This window comes from Euphorbia lathyris, chromosome 1, assembly GCF_963576675.1.
Source record: "Euphorbia lathyris chromosome 1, ddEupLath1.1, whole genome shotgun sequence".
Classification (NCBI taxonomy): domain Eukaryota; kingdom Viridiplantae; phylum Streptophyta; class Magnoliopsida; order Malpighiales; family Euphorbiaceae; genus Euphorbia; species Euphorbia lathyris.
Window position 1 is genome coordinate 93,779,042 of NC_088910.1, and position 11,206 is coordinate 93,790,247.

Here is an 11,206-nt window from a genome sequence, read left to right on the forward strand (position 1 = left end):
TCAGTTCCATCGTTACTGTTTTTATTATATATAGATGTGTAGAGAATTAGAGAGATTTTAGGGATTAATTTAAATTCTGTAGAACTCTTAGATATAGTATGGATAAAATAATCTTTTTTATAGATAAATATAATAATAGAATTAAAATTAATATATTATATATTATATTATATTTTTTTTCAGTAAAAAAGGAGGAAGTTACACCTCAGTTCTATCGTTACTATTTTATATTATATATAGATTTGTAGAGAATTAGAGAGATTTTAGGGATTAATTTAAATTCTGTAGAACTCTTAGATATAGTACGGATACAATAATCTTTTTATAGATAAATATATATAATAAAATTAAAATTAATATATTAAATTTTTTATCACTAAAAAGGAGGAAGTGACACATCAGTTCCATCGTTATTGTTTTATATTATATATAGATGTGTAGAGAATTAGAGAGATTTTAGGGATTAATTTAAATTCTGTAGAACTCTTAGATATAGTATGGATAAAATAATCTTTTTTATAGATAAATATAATAATAGAATTAAAATTAATATATTATATATTATATTATATTTTTTATCAGTAAAAAAGGAGGAAGTGACACCTCAGTTCCATCGTTACTGTTTTATATTATATATAGATGTGTAGAGAATTAGAGAGATTTTAGGGATTAATTTAAATTCTGTAGAACTCTTAGATATAGTACGGATAAAATAATCTTTTTATATAGATAAATATATATAATAAAATTAAAATTAATATATTATATTTTTTGGTGCCCGCTATGGTTACTTTGTTTTTTACAAAGCACCGTTACTTGGTGTAGTTTTCACCATTGGATGATAGAGCATAAAATTAATCCAATGGTGAAAACCACACCAAGTAACGGTAAACAAAGTAACCATAGCGAACACCTAAATTTTTTATCACTAAAAAGGGGTGCCCGCTATGGTTACTTTGTTTTTTACAAAGTACCGTTACTTGGTGTGTTTTCACCATTGGATGATGGAGCATAAAATTAATCCAATGGTGAATATGTGCATAAAGTAACGGTACTTTGTAAAAAACAAAGTAACTATAGCGGACACCCTAAAAAAGGAGGAAGTGACACCTCAGTTCCATCGTTACTGTTTTATATTATATATAGATGTGTAGAGAATTAGAGAGATTTTAGGAATTAATTTAAATTCTGTAGAACTCTTAGATATAGTACGGATACAATAATCTTTTTATAGATAAATATATATAATAAAATTAAAATTAATATATTAAATTTTTTATCACTAAAAAAGGAGGAAGTCACACCTCAGTTCCATCGTTACTGTTTTATATTATATATATAGATAACAGCAAAGAGAGCAAATTATTGCAGAGACAAAAACAATGCTTTTACGAAAGAGCAAACATATATAGAGAAACTCTTTTTATATATTTAGTATTGAGATTAAAAAAATATTAGAAAGAATAATTCCATTTAGGCAATACGTAAACAACTTGGTTTACTTCTCTTCGGAACAGATCAGAACCTACCCGGCTTTAGACAAGCAATTAAGTGCCTATGAAATAAGCTATAGCTTATCTGTGTGTAAGAACCCATGGGGCTTACCTTCACTGGCTCTTATCCCATCTTTTTGAGTTCTACGTACCCGAACAGGCTCTTTCTTTCTCTCTTATTACCGTAGGTAAACTTAGAGTGATATTGATCACTCCGCTTCGTGCTTCGTATCCGAGAAGCACTCATCTCTCTATGAAATATAGGATGAGTACCTTACACCCTTTCTCCCGATCTGATCTCGCTTATGGGCCCTAGGCTTGCTGCTTCGGCCTTCGTTAGCTTATGATCGCTAGGCTTATTTACCCTTGCCGGTGTAAGAAACTTCTCTGCCTTCCTTTGACCATTAACTCTTTCTTCCCATCTTTTACCGAACTGAACTACTTCTTAGCTGTTGTTCACAGCTAAGAAGTAGTTGGAAGATGGGAAGAAAGAGTTCACGGTTGGTTAAAGCCGAATAGGCAGAAGACTAAGGCTAGAGCCAGAAGTAAGTACCCAAGCCGGGTAGAGGCTCCTAAGCGATACTTTTAGACCCTTGAGTAAGTTTAGCTGCGTTTCTGATGTAACTGCCTATCATGCCAAGGTTTACGCTCTTGCTCTTGCACAGGCGGTTGCCATCTTCCTCGGGGTGGGTCAATTTGTGTAAACGATCGCTTTCTATGTCTCCCAATCGATGCGGTACTGCCAATCGTAGACTGGTAACCGGGGAATGAGAGCTTCAGCTCCATACACCATGATGAATGGAGTGTTTCCAGTCGTTTTTTTTTAGGTTCTTTGTGTATATGCCCAACTGTAGGTCACCTATGTGACCAATCCTCACCATTGCTTTCACAGCACTGAGTAAGCATACTAATGAAGACCGAGTTGGTTGATTTGGCCTGTCGATTCGCTCTAGGTAATGAAATATGGGCTCGACTTCCTTTGAGCTATGAGAAATGAATAGGGCTTTACTCCCTGGGAAGCTATACTTTCTTCTCTACTCATTTTGAGAGCTAATCTGACTTCTATCTCTTCTCAGTTCTCTAGGGGAGGTAGGGATTACTTGAGCTTACCCATCACTTCATCATTCTATTTCCTAAAGAGTAGAAGGAGTGCTTACTGATAGGCTAACTTCACTCCTTTCACATTTAAAGTAGCTGCGGGCACCCGACTTTCTGCTTTCTCACAAGATCTAAGTCACTAGTAGTATAGTATAGCCGGTCCTCTAAGCAAAGGTTACCTAAAAGCTAGCTTCTTACCCTGAAAAAGCAGGGACACCGTGCGTCCTTGAACCGATAACCATCTTTCGGCTAACCTAGCCTCCTCCGTCCCTCGGGACCAACAAGGGGTAGTACAGTATCCAGCTTCCTCTCAGACAAGTGCTTCCGCCTCTGTGGCTTCACCTGCGGTTACGAAGACAGCAACGGATATTTCAAACAGGGAGCACAAGAGCTCTTAGTCATCCAAAACGGTTAAGAAAAGACTAGAACAATAACGTCATCAGTCCCAGAGCCTATGATTGCAAACAGCACTTATTCACCAGAAAGACCGTCTAGGCCGCCTTCATGTCCAGCTCCTTCTATAAGGCTTTACACTATTGGAGTGGAATCGTATACTATTCATTTGCGCCGGAAACCCCGTCTGTGAGTGGGACTTTTCCCTCGGTGAAAGTAGGGATTTAAGTTTAGCACAGTTGTGATTCTGCTTTCACTAAGAAAAAGTAGGAGCAAAGAGACTATTGCAAAAGAATTTATAGACAACTAAAAGGGGCTTGCACTTTTAGCTTGCTGAGCAATCTAGGTTAATAACTTACAAATCATGTTCTAAATTCTTTCTTTGAGCTCGAAAAAGTTGCTAAAAGCCGGGTTTTTTCGATGAAAAAAGATCATTTTAGCATATCAGATATCTTATGATATTAGAAATCGAGCTAGTGATGAAAGAGTTAGCTGCCCAGCTAGCACATCTTTCTGAATGAATTGAATTAGTTTACGGAAAGAAGCATTCAATGCCTAACACGGATTAGTGTAAAAGAAAGAAATGCAGTCCAGCTAGCTATTCATTAGTTAGCTACGCTACCCCTGAGGCTACTAGAGCTACTATTGGATATCGATCTGCTCGGACGGACTCGGATGCTGGGACACAAATCGCTACGGGTGCTGGATCGCCTTTTATTGGAAGTTATCCTTCAGCCATTAGGAGTTATTTTAATCGAGGTGGAGTAGCTTTCGATGCGAACATTTCTACCAGGTGAAGGTAAAGACTGAACTCGCCTAAGTCTTTTTACAGAGAAAGTAGAATAGAAACTCTTTCTGTTAAAGATGCGGGTGGAAAAGATATTTCATCAGCTGAAGTAAAGTGCTTAGAAGACCGGTATTGGAGAGAAAAAGAGCTTACCGTTTCCCAGGTAAAGAGCTTAGAAGACAGGTATTTCCCTGGGCTAGAGGTTCATAAGCGGGGTAAAACGGATCAAAGAATAGGCAGAGAAGACTAAGCCTAAAGCCACTACAGAAGAACTAAGCCTAAAGCCGATACCTAAGAGGTAGGAGGTTACCAATGAGTATTTATTTAATACTACATTTCTTTGGCATGCCGAAAATTAAGGATTTAAGGCTATAAGCAAGCCCACGTCTTTTTACCCAATAAGTAAGCAGAAAAGATAGGTTTTGAATCGGTAAAAGTAACTGATCTTTCCGCAAGAGAATAGGGTGGTTGGTTATTAGTTTACCTACCTACGATATTGAGGGAGGGATAGAACCTACAGGAAGAATGAGATCTCTGAAACCTATCAGTCTTGCGAGCTATCTTTCCCAGTGCTTCGTTTGACAATCCCTTGATTGTCCCATAACAGGGTAGAGTGCGGCCAATTAACCCTTGTTTCCTTTCCGCGGTGTGCATGCCCTTAATCTTAATGGACGAAATTTTTTATTCTCTTAGCGCGAGTCTTTCACTCCTTTCCTAACCTTTGCTAAGAACTCTATTAGTCGAGCACTATAATCCAACGGACCGACCTAGTGATAGGAAGAGAAAGAGCAGCTCGCAACTGGCGAGCGATCGATTGGCTCTCTGTTAGAGGAACCCGAAAGGCGAATTCAGAATTGTTCGTGGCATCTGTTGCCTCTCGTAGGCGTAATGCTCTAGTCTATTTCTAACTAGTGGTGAAAGCAGAATGAGAAAGAGAGTCATGAAACAGAATCGATTGAAAACCTCTCCTCTGAACCCTATTCTTTTCCACTAATTCCCTGGATGGCTGTAGGTGACCTAGAGTTGGATAGTTCGGGTGAACTTCCTCTTTTTTTTTCTTAGATGAAGGCGGGCCACCCAGATATTCTTATGACCAGGTTCTGGAGTCGGAGCAGTCTGAAACTTAGAGAGGTGACCCCGAGGGAGCCATGGCCTTTGGGTTTTGATGGTGGCGATAGCACGAATAGCAGGTGAAAGAAGAAGAAAAGACTGAGACTACCCTCGGCTAGCGTCCGCCGGTGCAGCCGTATAAGAAATAGCTCTAGCCCATTGTTGTTGTTGTGCGGCTCATTAAGAAGGAGTCGTCTGTTCGGCCCTTTCTTACTCTATAGCAGCTTAGCCTGTTAAAAGGGTTCTCGACAATCAGCTAGCGCGAGAGCAGATAATGAGACATGATCGGCAGTGAGGTCGACGTAATGAGGAGAGGCAATTAGGAGTTCACAAGCAACCGGAGAACAAGCACACTTGGAGAGCGCAGTACAACGAGGAATTGTATGCTGCGTTCGGGAAGGATGAATCGCTCCCGAAAAGGAATCTATTGATTCTCTCCCAATTGGTTGGACCGTAGGTGCGATGATTTACTTCACGGGCGAGGTCTCTGGTTCAAGTACTTCCCTTCTATTAGTGCCACCGGAAAGGATGAAAAGAGATAAGATGCTGGTGGTTAACCTGCCCCGGACTCGTAATTAATAGTTTCTGATGAATGGAGATGGCTATGAGGCCTACCTATGACTGATTTCCCTTACAGGTCCGAAAGGCATCTGATGCCTGGGCACATATCCGCCTCTGGTGATGGGACAGATGGATCGAATGCAGCATAGGAGTCAATGGCAGCAGGTGGAGATTAATATGGAGATGGCTTCGAGCCTTCACTGAACGCTGGGAATCCCAATTGAGACTAGAGGAGGTGGCCTCATATCCCGTCCCTGGTTCTGGCTCTCCGGAAGAGAGTATACGGGGACGGAAGATGGATTTGAAGTTGAGGGAAATCTAAAGGACAAAATAAAGAGATTCATTTTGAGATGCGGATTCCCCCCCGCCCGCTTCTGAGCCCCGATGATCGGGAGGGCTTGATAGCTTCTATCCAGCGAAGGGCAGGAAAGGAACGAAGTGCTCGAGCGAAGACGGAGTCGTTTGGCACCTCGATGTCGACTCATCACATCCTGGGGTTGAAGAAGGTCCCAAGGGTTCGGTTGTTCGCCGATTCAAGTGGTACGTGAGTTGGGTTTAGAACGTCGTGAGACAGTTCGGTTCCTATCTACCGTTGGTGTTAAAGGGAGAACTGCGAGGAGCCAACCCTAGTACGAGAGGACTGGGTTGGGCCAACCATAGCTTCAAAGCTATAAGCTTGCAATGGAGGTTGGGGGGCTTAGGTAGAGTAAGAGGACAGAAGAATAACGTTCACCAGTAACCAAGGCGGAATCAGATGAAGAAAAAATGAATGATCTTCCGGGTGGGGGGTCAAAGCCGGACTCTAAACTGAAGCCAAGTCTGACTATTCGCCCGAAAAAGCTTAATAGAAATTTTTGTTGTGTATGTGTAGGAAAATGGGCTGAGAAGTGGAGAGAAACGGTGGCGGGAAACCAGTTGATTTCAAGGAGTACTAAAAAGGGTGCTAACGGGAGTGGGACTCCTGCGGGTAATAAGAAGCTTAAAAAATGAAGCCCATTCTTTTGAAATCCAATTAGGGTAATGCCAATAAAATGAGAAAATGAGAGACCCAAAGTAATGAGAAAATGACTTGTAACTGTGAAGCTATAAGGTATCATACCCTGGAGATTACAAAATAACAAAAAAACTATCAATGTAATTTCGTAACTATAACTAGTTGGTGCGCCTGAATAATCAAAAGAACTTCTGTTTATACATTATACAGAAGTTTTGTTTATACAACCTAGTTTTTTTTATTCTGCGAATTGAATAGAATCGTTAAGTCGAATCAGATTCGAATACCACAAAAATTTTTTCAATTAAAAAATGAAATAGATAGGGAATGAAAACAATCAAAAATTGAAAAAATAAGGTGAATAAAAAAACTTATTAGATAGCATTGATTCTGATATCAAATAAGTTCTACCTACTATTGGATTTGAACCAATGACTCCCGCCGTATGATTTGCAATCAAGTCTTTATAATACCTTTTCCTTTGTACAGCTTTCCTTGCTCGAATGAGGAAAGGAGAGATTGAAGTAGCTAAAGCTAAGGCTTTCTGCTATTCAACCGTGTAAGCAATGTAGAGTTCGTAAGGACTAGTAAGAAAGGAATGCCATTGATTCCGTTGGAGGACTGCGTTTTGCGCCCTTTCTTTCTCTATCTTTCTCTATTCTATCACTTTCATTCTGGATGGAAATGAGCTATGGATGTGGGAGCATCAACTCCGTTCCTGTGGGCTTTTGAGGAGCGGGAGAAATTGTTGGAATTCTATGAAAGAGTCTCGGGAGCCAGGATGCATGCCAGTTTCATACGACCAGGTGGAGTGGCACAAGATCTGCCTCTTGGAGCTTTCATTTGGGTGACCAGTAGATAGATACCGGGGTTCTCCCCTCCTTTCTTTGCCAGGAGAGAGGAAATACTTGGATTGGGATCCTTGGTGTTACTATCGGGTTATATGGAAAATGATGGTGATTCCATGCTTTTGGGCTAGGCATTGGAATGGGATTGGGCGGGCCCGGTGAAGAAGCATTGGATCCCAGAGATGGAATGGGAAATGGACAAGTAAAGAGGCGGGTTGATTAGTTATGGTTGGAGGGCTACGAACTCCTTCTCATTGTTACGCTCCTGCTTTTCAGAGATTCTTCATCGATCTAGTGGCCGGTGAATCAATGATCAAAGAGCGAGCAGCCGCCAGGTTTAATGATTTGGTGGGATCCACAGATGTAGTGGCTGGTGAGCCCCTTCTTCTTCTTCCACGAAGATTCAGACAAAACCGAGCTTGGATGGAACTGAACAAGATTTGGCGAACAAATACAAAGGTAAAAGGCTTTATTATTGAGAAAGTAAAAGGAGGTTATTCAGTAGCCATCGCAGGTTTCATTACTTTTCTTCGATTCCGCCGTCCTCTCAAAAGGAAAAGGCCTCTCAAAAGGAAAAGGATATCGAATGATCGATTCACCATTAAGAGCATTAATCCCAAAAGAAGGACGAATATTGTGGTGTTTCTAACAGCGGCAGATCAAAAAAGAACTTGATGAGCGAAATTTGCTGACGAAAAAAAAGAGACCCTTTTCAATTCGGAAGCCTAGCGTCTCCTGTAACACTCTATCACCTTAAACCATTCTTTTGTTGAGGGTCTGGCACTTCTTCCTCCGGCCCTCCAATAAATCTATTTTGAAGCCAAAAATAACATCTCCATAATCACAATAAAACAAACTATTAAAGAAAGTTTATAGCATCAATGACTAGAGTTAGAAGCAATATTGCCGGTTAGGGCCGTCTTAAACATTTTTAGGGCCCTGTGCAAAATGAACAAAAAATTAGACCTTATTTATTAAAAAAAATTAATACTTTCATATAATAATAATGTTTCTACAAAATGAAACACCAAAATACTTTTAACTTGATTTTTAATATACTAAATATAATAAAAATAATTAAATCAGATTTTGTATAATAATAATAATAACTGGGCCCCTTAAGACTCTTAGAGCGTTAATTTTCTGGATACGTGAACATTCACTTAATTTTTCACATAATAATTAATAATAATAATTTATTTAGATTTGTATAACAAAAAAATTGGGCCCTCTTAAATTTGGGGACTTGTGCGGGGGAACTCCTTGTACACCCTTCTCCTACTCTCCTGTTGCCGGTCCTAACAATTTAGGGGTCCTAGATAAAATAAGCAATAAAGACCCTTTTTTTTTCTTTGAAAGAATGAAAGAATATATTAATTATCAGCCCGAAAGGCGGAACAAAGAAACGGAGGAGGTGAATACCACCATTCCGTACACCCAAACACAGAATCACCTACTCGTGCCAAGACGTAAGCAGCGTGGTTCGCTGAGCGTTTAACAAAACTGACATTACAAAGAATATTAACTCGCATCAGCGAATTACAATAAAGGGCTTTTAGAAAGAATTAGGTCCCCGTATGATCTTATCACTATCTATATTAAAAAAAATTAACTTTTATATATACATATAACACTAAATTTTTTTCGAGCCCCCTCTAGCTCTGGGCCCTAGGCTGGTGCACCTCGGGCCTAGGCCCAGGGCGGCCCTATATAAGATCATGAAAATAAAACAATGTCCTACAAGCTTTTTTGTTAAAATAAAAGTAATTAGAGTCATTAATAATAATAAAAATAAAGTACATCGTTCATAAAAGTAAAAGAGGTTAACCACTTACTAAAAACGATCAGAGAGTCAAACGTTCGAACAAGAAAAAGAGTTATGGTAAAATACTTGAAAGTATTAGATAGTAGTAACTAACTGATAGATGTATATACATGGTATATGTTGAATGATAGACAAGACAATTGTATATGGTAAATGTATAATAGGTAATTTTCTATATAGAAAATTCATTTATCAGGGTTTCCTACCAACCCCATTAGGTCATTCTCTTTGTATATATTTGTATCATTACATAATCAAGACAATTAAGGTTGTACTCTTTATGGTATGGGAGCCTCCCCTAAAACCCTAAGAATGTTGTGTAATCAGTTCAACTATTGTCGCCTCCTTTATAGTCACCCTTGCAGAGACTACTTCTCTTTATCATATTTTTTTTATTAGATCTCCTCATAGACTCGCCACAGGAACTGTGGCTCCGGTTGTCCTTATCATTCTTTCTAGCGTGCCTTCTTCCATTCCGATCTTGTACAACTTTGTTTCTCTTAATCATGGAGGTTAGATATGTGGGCTTTCTCAAAATCAGCTTTTCCTTCAACCGGTCACATGTCATGTTTTATGTTATGGATTCTAGCATCATTACAAAATCAACATTATAGATTTTGTTAATTCTTTCCACGTAATCTCTTATATATTCATTTGGCCTTTAGCGGAGGTTATATAGAGTTATACACATTGTGGTGGGTGGGATAGAAGCCATGAATTCAGTATAGAATTATGTCTTCAATTGCTCCCAACTTTGGATGGATCTAACGCCTAGAGCCTGAAATCAATAAGCTTCTGCTTCAATTAGAGTTGTTTAGAATATATGGAAAAAGGGACGCTTCATTCATCCCACATACATTCATCAACTCTTTGTATTTTCTAACATGGATGGCAGGTTCCATATCTCTCTTGCACTTGGCCAAGCTCGGGGGCTTGAACTTTCCATCTCTCAGCCAATGAGGATATGAGTTGTGAAGGGAGAATCTTTACTTGTTAGTAGTGTCAGGTTCATAGCCACACCATATCTCGACAAGTTTACACCTACATCCTTATCTTATCAGTCTCTTTAAAAGTCGGGGTCTCGATGTGTTGGAATAACTAAATTGATCGTTCCTTAAGATATTCTCACTCCCATAGATGGACTGGGCATTAGGGGTATAATAGATATTTGAGGATCTTAACCCTTGTCCTACTGCATGTCCAGATCTTCAGATCCTCCACCAGGTCCAACTTCTACTCTAGATTTCACCAATTACAAAGCATGGCTAGCACTATTGAGAAAGTGTTAGTACCGTCTAGCTTCATCTCCACATGGACCCGCTGCAGTTATTTAGGAGTGGATTTTGAAAATCTTGCCTAAGAAAGGATGTCGAAATCGTCCTGATCTAAGATGTTCTCGATGAAGACTTCCTCCGTGTCCTTGTCTTTGCTTGCGTTTCCATCAATTGTATTCATAACTAAAACTGATGAAGTCATGATCAACTTTAACTTCACGCTCACCGCACCAAATGATATCTGAGATCTCAAAGGCCCTTATCACGCTAGTGAATTCCTACAAAACATGGGAGGTGTCAAAGGCCGACGTAAACACTTCGGTGCTTAAATTAGTATCACTCTAAGAATAGTGAAAAGCAATAGAAGCTAGAGTTTTTAGCATACCTGAAAGATTCTCTTAAACCCTCTATTTATATGTTGGTATGACTCCTGTTAGGGTTTGAGGTGCCAACTTCCTATTAGGAGATCTCGTTGTTCTAATAAAAAGTATCCATGTGCCTTGCCTTTTGTTTGTTGCGTTTACACTAACATTTTCTAGATGTATGCTATTTGAATCCCTGCATTCCAGCTATCAATAATGACTCCTATTTGATTCTCGGTTTCTCGATCATCAGGAGATTCAGAATAGTCCTCTACTGACTATTAGCCGCATGTTTAAGGTTCGGTTCTAGGACTCCTTGGCAGCCGCTCATTTACCTGTCCAAACCCTTTATAAGATTGACATCCGATCTTTCTTATACTACTCCACCAAGTGATATTGGTATGTTATCATCTTGTATTATAATATAAATAAGAACTATAAATAGATGAGTATGAATTAAT